Source organism: Lolium perenne, chromosome 5, assembly GCF_019359855.2.
Source record: "Lolium perenne isolate Kyuss_39 chromosome 5, Kyuss_2.0, whole genome shotgun sequence".
NCBI lineage: Eukaryota > Viridiplantae > Streptophyta > Magnoliopsida > Poales > Poaceae > Lolium > Lolium perenne.
The window spans coordinates 126,920,787-126,929,066 of NC_067248.2; positions in this window are offsets into that span (position 1 = coordinate 126,920,787).

Sequence of the window (8,280 nt, forward strand, 5' to 3'; positions counted from 1 at the left end):
GACTACGAGTCGTTCTGGAGTTTATTTGCAGTTTTACCTCATTGTAAAGTAGGAGGCTGTGATGATCTTATGTATCAGAGTCGATGTTGTAATTCTATAGACATACCTTGGACCCGCATATGTTTCTGTTGTGCCACTCTGAGCGATATATTACTAGTGGAACGGTGTTTCATTGGTGTTATATCAGACTTGCATACTACACCATGCAGTGGTATGCCGGGTCACCACAGTTGGTATCAGAGCAAATGCTTTGACCCTAGGATTAAAACCCTTTAAAGGAGACCTATAGGATTGGTAGTGTCTATAGGTAGTTGTCTTAGTTAAACCAAATACTTCTTATGACTTGAGATGGATATTCACTTGAGAATAATCCTGACACACTTGAGTCAACCTTTCTTACCTAGCTTACCAAGATAAAATAAAGTTAGTTAGCTAATCCAAAATATGTAGGACCCTATGAAGTCCTTAAACAATAGATGAGTAGACCCCAGTTGGTATACAATACATGGTAGTCCAAAGAGAGGATACAACCATAAGGAAGTTATCCTATTGGAAGATGTGTACCAACACATGTTATAGTTAAGTAAGAATTACTCAGACCTGTACTAGAAGTAATATCAATTAATAAAGATAATAAAGATATCCTAATAGAAGATGTAGACCCAGATAAGTAATGAGTAAGTAAAATTATCTAGACATGTGAAACCATTGATAATAAGTGATAACTATGAGTCATATGAGGTAGTATAGACCATGATGAGTCAATCATGGGAAGTAAGGAAGAAAGATAGGAATAAAATATGTCTACATGATAGAGTTACTAATCATATAAGATTCATCTGGGAATCATTATATAATGAACTAGAACATCATAAATATTTAGGAGGAGTACAATAAGAAGTCAAGTGCTAAACAAATAGTGCAAGAATTGAGTTCCAAAACAATAAAAAATGTCAAGTATTTAAGAACCCTAGCTACATGGTAGAAATACTTGGAAGTAGAAGAGCTATACCTAATGGTTATGTGTTTAGATTAACCAGGTTAGAATTTAGACATATCATGTGAAGTAGTCCTCAATAAAATAGAAGTCAATCTAATACTTCCAAAGAACTATAGGTCAACCACAACTATTCCAGACCCATTTGTATCAAGTTTATCTCATTGCAATTGTGCAATTAAGGTAAATGTTGAGACAAATAGTAGAATCCCATATAATCGTGCTAAGTATCACGATTTAAACCTATCTTATGTGGTGTTATATACTACACATCTCAACCTGATGTTTAGAGATGTCTTACTCAACTAGTATATTCAGGTTTATGATGATGTGTATTATAAGCACAAAGCTGAATCTTCTTGGATTTTATTGGATTTTCATTGTTGACTAGATCCATACATGAAGTTTGACTTTGGTATGCAAATGCATGTTGCAATATCAAGTCCTTACTTGATGCTATAGATCTAGAGGGTAATAGTATTCGTGTGAGGAAGTGACGAATTCCGAAGATTCTGAAAACAAGATGAAGGTTCATCAGAAGAAGGAAGCAACATTGTGGGAAGCAACCACAATATTAAGAATGAAGTACCAATCAAAATTCATGCTTTACCTCAACAGAGGAGTACTTTAGTACATAAGAAGCATGAAGGTGATAAATATGATGATTATGGTGAAGCTCAAGCAGATCCCTAGTCATCATGGAAGAGGGAATGCATGGGAAATCACTTCGGATACTATATTCATAGTGCCAGCTAGTGGTTTTCTTGCAAAATAAACCCTGAATAAAGGAAGATGAATTATGAAACCATAGCAGATATAAGAAGACACAATTGGTAAAAGAAGACCACAGTTGTGGTATAGGATCAATACTGCGAGATAAAATAGAAGATGTCTCGTCCAGTTGATCAGAACCTATAATAGAATCCATTTTTAGATAACAAATAGCCACAATTGGTATCAAGTAGTCCATCATTAGATTATTTGTACCAAGAAGTGGTGAACAAATAAAACTCTGTTAGCCAAATAACAATGACCTATAATCATTTAGTCGAAGGATTCACATTGGATGTCCACAACTGAGTGGATATACCACAAACATTCTTCATGAGACCTTAGAAGAAGTACAAACCAAAGCTATACTTAGACCAATATTCTAACCATGAGTCTAATGGTTGGAAGGAAAGGAGTTGAAGACCATAAGAAAACTCTAAGGGGTAGAGTAAAGATTGAGTTGGGTATACAATAACTCAATACTTTAAACCTGATAGAAGCAGAATGTCTGAACTGAGAGGAAGTTCGACCTTATTTTCATAAGATTGTTGAACATTACTTTCAGAAAGATGTCAGGCCAGAAGCCGAGGTTTACACCTCGAGGAAGTAAGAAGTGGACTATAACTTGAGCAAGTGAGTAATATTTACTCAGCAGTTCGATAGCTCAAGTAATCTAATGTTAATGGAGTTGGATGAAGGAAATACCGAAGACCAAATACATCTCGAGAAGGCCAAAAACCGAAGGAGATTGACTATACCAAAACTAAAGTCAATTTGAAAGATTCCTTTCATGGAACCTAAGGAAACCAAAATAGTTATAAGTATCAACTATAAACCATGATTGGATGGACTAAATGAGTCTAATCCATTCTTAGAGGAATAAACCATCATGATCATTTCCATGTTAAGTACCATTATTGCAGTTTTGGTAGTAAGGGAAAAACAAAGACCTATTTTATCAAATAGGAGAATGTTATCCAATTAGTCCCCAATTAAGACTGTCAGGACAAGAAGAAGTCCCAATCATTGAATATTCAATGAGAAAGGAAACAAGCTTATAATATTGGAGGAAATCATGGAAGTAAAGGAAGTAATAGTTGTTTGATGTCAAACACTAATGGATTCCAGGAAGAATCTGGACAAGGGATATATTCAATTATATCCAGTGAGATCACCACGGAGTTCTAGAAAAGAAGTAGTCTGCACAAGTCAGATCCACACTCCGAAACGTAAGAGAGTTCAAACTTCGAGGACGAAGTTTAGTTTAAGGGGTAGAGACTGTAATATCCCATGTAATGGGGTTACAAAAAGAGAGGAAACAGATGTGTGCATTGCATTCATGCATAGAAAATCTGGGGAATTTTCGCGCTTTAAAGTAAAACAATCACAGTAACTGAAGTTTCACTTGACCTTGGTGGAATTGAAGTAGCTCATCAAGTCAAGCGCTATAAACCTCAATGTGACTTTGCCAAAACTTTGTTTTGGATAGATATGATTTGATCTAAGAGGTTAGATCAAATGGAACTAATAATCAACACAACAACACTTGAATCAATGATCAATTGCTTGATCTCATAACAGATCATAATAAGGTAATCCTTACCATAACATATGAACATACATCTAATTGGAAATCAAGTAACAATAACTGGAGAAACTATTCTTAACTTAACTTTTCCATGTCCTAAACCAATCCTTGATCCTACCATGAACCTCATGGTAACCATTTCACTTCATTCTTGGAAACAAGACAAGGAGATAATCTCTAGAAATATATATTCCACTCTACTACATATTATTATACATCAAACCTAAAGAAGTGAGAGTTCTATGTTACTTATTAGAGGATCAATGATAAACCTTGAACTGAACCTTGGATATACATCGATGTATTCAAACCATCACCTTTAAAGAGAAACCCTAGGATATTATTCCAGACCACCCCTAGAGAGAGAAACCCTTTATGTTAAACATAGATATTGATGATCACATCAACCTCTATGGAGCCTAATCCTAGGTTAGTATTGAAGTCCTTCCCAAGTGAGAGAGCTCATTCATATCAATTCTAGCTTTACCTATTAATGAATAGAGGACAATCCTTGAACTAAAGTATTGGGTTGTAAACCATTTCATCTTGGAGTGGCGAGATAACCAAATACCAAGTGGAATAAGACTATATCCATGAAATAGTGAAATAAGGGTTGGACTAATCCAACTAAGTTAGACCATTGAATCTTTAGCTCGGCACCCTAAATAAATATTAAGAGTCCACTATAAACCCTATAATAATCCATTCCTATATAAGAGAGCTCAAGATATGGTGTTACCCTCAAGTTAGTTTAGGAAACACTTGGATTTAAGGGAGAGACCCATTATATATTCAAGGGGTTAAACCATCAATCCTTGAGAGAACTCTAAGTGAATATATATCTCAGGCATTTCCTGGGATATCCATCCAATGAGACAACCATGACCATGTCCATCTAAGGAATTATAAGAGAAGTACTATACCTTAGCTAATCATGACAAGACTTGATCTTGAGAATGAGAAACCCATTCCCTGAGAAATAATTTAGGAAGCCAAACCTTGATCATTATAAATTGAGTGATGATCATAAACCCTAAGAACTTGAGGTAAGATATAAAGAACAAGATTGATCATGCTTAATCCATGATCATGTTCTTGAGGTAATGAGGATAAGTTAAATCCTAATAAGGTTAGTAGATGCTATTCACCACATGAAATCATAGGGAGGTAACTAGTAAGCAACCATAGTCTTATATCCTAACTTTAACTTGTGAATCACTAGGGATTATAAGTAGAATCCTACCACATTTACATTCCACCTATTCTTCACTTAAATAACCACAAGAAAACCTTTAGAGTCAAACTCTATACTTTGTATGGTGAGAAACCATACATCCATATGACCAAAGTTAACTATAAAAAGAACTATAACCAATTTAGTTACTTCAATGATGAATTAAGGATTCTAATAGAAGTCCAATGGAATAAGATAGAGTCCATTCTCAAATCCTTAGTGATTAGAGAAGCACATAAGATATGAAGCAAGTAACCATATTACCATGGTTAGGGGAGACTAAACCCTAACAAATGCAATATGGTGTCCCCTCATCTCTACAACCTATAATTAAATCCCAACCTTAGTTTATGTATCACTATGGCTATCATAATATAAACCCATGCCACAATTGAGATTCAAACCAATCGCCATTAGGTAAATATCATTAGAACCCTAATGGTTCATTAATTAAATCCAATGTTTCAATTATAAAACATAAGAAACATCTAATGCTAAGCTCCATAACTAAAAGCCCATGTGAGGTGAATAACCACTCATGTCAACTATTTGACTTAATAACCAAGAACCAACTATGAGGAGAGTAATACCTACTCTAAATACTTCAAGGTGCTATTTAAATATAATCCTAGAGCTACCTTTGAAACATGGTAATAATAATAAAAACTACAAAACCTTACCTAGCAAGTGCTCACATAAAATTATGTGCAAGTGACAACATTCCCAAATAAGAGGTCAAGTCGTTAGACATATTTGAGCACATGAACTCATGTCATTAAGACACTCCCTTATTAAAATTCATTAATAAGTATTACCTTGAGAATGTTTCTTGCCAAGTAATACCAACAAAAATTCTATATATCACTAAGTAAGAAAACTATCATATGTAAAACAATTTAACATTCTTCAAGATAATATTCAAATTCATGCCCATATGGATATTTGAAATTCAAATCCCCAAAAATAACAATCAAGCCAATGTTATAGAACCCATATTAAATTTTCTAATACATAACCAAAGTGTTTGTAGAATCTTGGGTTAATCCTTGTATTGATCAAATAAGAAATACCTGCAAATACAAAAGCATTAAAAATTGAATTAAAAACAGAATTCAAAAACAGAAAATAAGAAGAAAAAGAAAACAGAGAAAAAAAAATGGAGTAGAGGCTTACCAGACCTCATCTGGCCGTGGCAGCCCAGCAGAAGCCCATAGACCAACTATAAAACCCGGCCCAACACCAGCCTGTACCGATTCACTTCGGATAAATTCGAGGAGGAGGACTTCCTCTTCGTCTCTGCCTGCTCGACGCGCAGGTGAGCGCCACGACGCCGGCGAGCCACGTCCCGGCCGCCAACGAGGACTTCCGCGACCATCGACGACCGCCGGAGGGCTATAAATACCCAGAGAAGCCCTAGCCATCGTCTTCTTCCTCTCCTCCCCTAAATTTTCCCCATGCCCGAAACCCTAGTCGACACTGCCTCCAACCATCGCCGTCGATGGGGACTTCCCCGAGCCCCGCCGTGGATGCCATAAGGACCGCCGTCCTCGACATGGTCTCCGTGCGCGAGGAATCGAGCCAAAGCTCTCGCCAGCGACCGCGCCTGGTCGTCTTCTTCGGCGATGGGAGCTGGCGATTCCGGCGAACCAGACCTCCTCTTGCCCCACCGCCAAGCTCTGCGTGCTCCTAGTGAGCTCCTGATTCTCCTGGCATACCTAGCCCGTCCGATTGCTTCCCGAATCATCGCCGCGACATTAAACCGTGAGCACCACCGTGCGGCATCGCCGGCGAGCTTGCTCCGGCGACCAAATAGGGGCGGCGTTAGTACCAGAAGGTTTGCCTCGACGCACATAGTCTTGCGGTGTAGTCCGTTTGCCCGGGGGGCACCATACCGCCGGCGACCATCGCCACTGGCCGCCAGAGAAGGCTTTGGTTGCCACATCACCGCCACGGTGGCAGCCAACGTGGCAACAGCCCCACCAGTCAGCCTCTGCGTGTAGGTTAGCCTGGGTAGATTTAGCATTTCTTTCGTTTTATTTCAATTCAATAATTACTGCAACTTTGAGAATTTATATAAAATTCATATTAACTCGGAAAAATACAAATAAGATATCAAAATTCTTAGAAAAGAAAAATCTATCCAATAAAAATATAAAATGAAATTTTTATTTTTAATAAAAATTTAATTATTTAATACTTGTTATTTAAGCCTTATTTATTAATTCTAAATTCAAATAAAATTCAATAATTAAGAAAACCTTCTAAAATAAATAAAAACCAGTAAGAAATTAAAGGAAACATTAAAGCTATTTTTCTTTATTTGTTATTCTAATAAATCTTTATTGGTGGAGATTTAAACCCTGATTAATAATTACCTTAATTATTAATTCATTGAAAATAATAAAATGCCAAATCCAATATTAATTTTATTTCAAAGATATTAATAACTTCATACTTAAAGTGAAGTTATTAATTCAAGAACTTTAGGGTATTTAGAAAACCCTAATTTCATAAGTAATAGAACCAGGAACTCATCATTTCATGTGAAACCTAAAACCCTAAATTAATTAGGAACCCTAGTTCCATTATTACATGTGAACCCTAAATTGTTTCTAACCTAAACCCTAGGTTACAACATGTGATCATGGTACCTTCTTTCGAAGCATAGAACCCTAGTAGCAACTAAATATTTGCCATGACCACATGAAATGTAGAAGACCTAGCACTAATATATGGGTAACCCATGGGTTCATCTTCATCAGACCTAGATGATCATATGGGGTTGATCAGATGAAACCCTAGCTCTAAACCTCAGAGACATTATCCTTAGCTATCCTTACTTAGCATCACACCATCGTGATGAATCCTAATAGCAATCATCCCTAATGTTTAGCATTACATACCACACTCCACTAAACCCTACTAGTGTGAAATACTTAGGAACCATCCCATCTAAGAACCAACCATTCTTTCATTAGGGAATTAAATAGCAAACCTAAACAACCTCAACCTAATTGATATACTTCTTATTACTTAAGAAGTATGTTCTTCAAAAGTTATTCCTTTGAAGAAAATAAGGAATCATCACCAACCCTGCTTATAAGAACCTATAAACCCTAGCTAGCAATCACCAGCCAGATGAATCAACCTTGATAGCAACCATGCATAAATACTTGCTTAGGATGCCTAGGCTTAACTCAGCCTTACCAGCCCTAGGTATTGATGAATCCAACATTGTTGTGATCCATCTACTACTTACTCCAGAAACCAATTAGAACCATAGAAAACCATAGAATCCCACACATCTAAATTATCATACTTGTTCTTTATTTAAGAACATGTTCTTCAAAAGTTATTCTTTTGAATTATATAATAAGTAATCATCAACCATGCATCATAAGACTTAAAATTGACAACTGCTCTTTACTTATTATACCACTACTATTCCTGGTTGTGTATGATTGTTACTGTTCATTTCGCCACATGCTTATAATTCTAAAACAACACAACCCTGAATAAGAACCTTGTTTGTGAATCACTCTAAAAGTGCAACACACCCTGAACTGATCATTACCACTCACTAATCCTAAATCATTGGAGTTAGGTCACGCTTAGAGCGATTGCATCTCATACTTATGCATTATTGCATCTTTGCCAATCTTTTAAACATCGTCCTTACCGAACGATGAT